The following is a 2,174-nucleotide window of genomic DNA, read 5'->3' on the forward strand; positions in this document are numbered from 1 at the left end:
CTGGGGCAGGGGCAGGGGAAGGGGAAGGAGAACAACCACTACAACAATTGTTCTTCTGAATACACTTTTGGTTGTGGCTCTTAACTGCAAATGTATCTAAACAAAATAAAAATGCAAATTGACTCGATTTCCTTTGACTGACAGCCAACACAAAAGTATTTAGGCCAATGTTTATTTTTCAAAAAAAAACAAGATTTATTATTCCAGTTCACACAGCTAAGCATTTATCCTAGAAAAAAAGTTTGCCAGTGTAAGGCAAAATAAAAAATATAGCAAAATAAATATAAAAATAAAACAGAGTAGATCTGTGTTTTAGCAAGCCAGATTATGGCAACTCTCCCCCCAGTTAACCCCCCTTCCCCCCTCACACCCCCCCCCCACTCCGCACCCCCCACCCCCTCAATAAAACCCAGAGAGGAAGTAGAAGCGACAGTACTCCCGCTGGAGCATCGATCGCCACACGTTCAGTGTGATGCTGCTGCCCGCTCTCACCCGCAGTTTAGCCAGCTGGGCGCGGTTTGCTGAAGGACTGCTAAGAGCAGCCGTAAAATGTCAGGTCTGATACACGCTCAAGTCATGGGCATGCACGCACACACAGACACACACACACACACACACACACACACACATGCGCACACACACACACACAAACAACAAGACAATGGGGGGGGACTGAATTATCACTATTTTAAACCAAGCCGGGAAAAAAAAAAATTCTGAGAAAAGCCAGCTGCTGGTTAGATATTTTTAGCGTACATCTATAATATTCTGCCGCCAGCCAAGACTCGGTGATCGACTGCTTACACGTTGATCAAAGCGAACCCAGAGCCATGATTCTGTATTCACTTTAAACTTTTTGCGTCAGCAGGTACAAAGGAAAGAGGAGGTGTATGTAGAGACGTTCACAGCCAACGTACGCAGGGAATGTACCATAGAGTGCAAGGCGTCCTTACTGGGGAGGCAGATGCCGACCGACAGTCACGAACTGAAGGCTTATGGTGAAGCATAAAACGTAAAATTTAAGTTATTCATCATTTTCAGTTTCAAAAGGCACTTGCCATTTTTTTATTTTTTATTTTTTTTTTGGAGATCATTATGGTCTCATTTGTAGTTCCATAACACACGGCTTTACCCCGAAACATCTCATCAAAGCTTATCAAAAAGAACAGGAAGAAAAAACAACAACAGAAAACAGTGAAAACTCCTGTTTCTGTGCTCTGCTTTTAGCAGCTAATGTGGAGCGCGGAGCCCAATCAATGACTTAAATGAGCCACTCAGGTGCCGAAGCACGTCGGAGAGCGGCAGACAATGCGGCCCCTCCAGGACTGGGCTTCCAGATCCCCGCCGCGGAAAAGCTCGTATTCAACATGGCCGCCGCGCCTGTGAATTAGTGCGCCGAGCAGAACCTATCGCCCGCAGCCCTCTGCCAATTTAAGCGGCTTTTGAATAAATATGGCAAAACTAAGAAGGCAGTAATAGTATATTAGGGAGACAAATACTGAAACATCAAAAGGTCTGTGTGTGTGTGTGTGTCTGCTATATAGACACTAGAGATCCAACACCGAAAAACCCTGAAGTCTAAACGCGAGGCGTTAAAAATGTGTTTCTCAGAAATAGCACACGGCTAGTCATATCTCAGAAAAATATGGCCCAACATGGTTGAGAGATTTCCGTATCATGACGACATCAGAGATGAGAAATAGGTAAGGGGGGTGGAGTGGAGGTGGGGTGCCATTGGGACGGGTCACGGACCGAGGGGTGTTTCAGATGCAAATTCAATACGAACTAACAGTAACTTACATCTTTTTTTTTTAATCAACTAACTCAGGCCGGACGTTATAGTGTCCGGTCGGGACCACGAACTGGGCCTGTACAAATAATCTGAAAACCAGGCATCTGGAATCCCTAACACACACATACATGAGCACGCGCACACACACACACACACACCCTTGCAACATCGCTAAATTCACACGTTCCGCGCGGTTTTCAATAGCGGTGCGTGGGAGCAGTCGAACGGAGCGGTTTGTGACACAACGGCACACTTCCCTGCTTCCTGTGCTCGGTCTACTTTAAAACGCTCACATGCACATTCTGAAACCTTTGGCTGAAAGTGCCGAAAAACGAACGACTCCCAGACATAACCAACTGGTTAATGCTCTGGACACCGGAGA

The sequence above is a fragment of the Anguilla rostrata genome, chromosome 5 (genome assembly GCF_018555375.3).
Source record: "Anguilla rostrata isolate EN2019 chromosome 5, ASM1855537v3, whole genome shotgun sequence".
Lineage (NCBI taxonomy): Eukaryota > Metazoa > Chordata > Actinopteri > Anguilliformes > Anguillidae > Anguilla > Anguilla rostrata.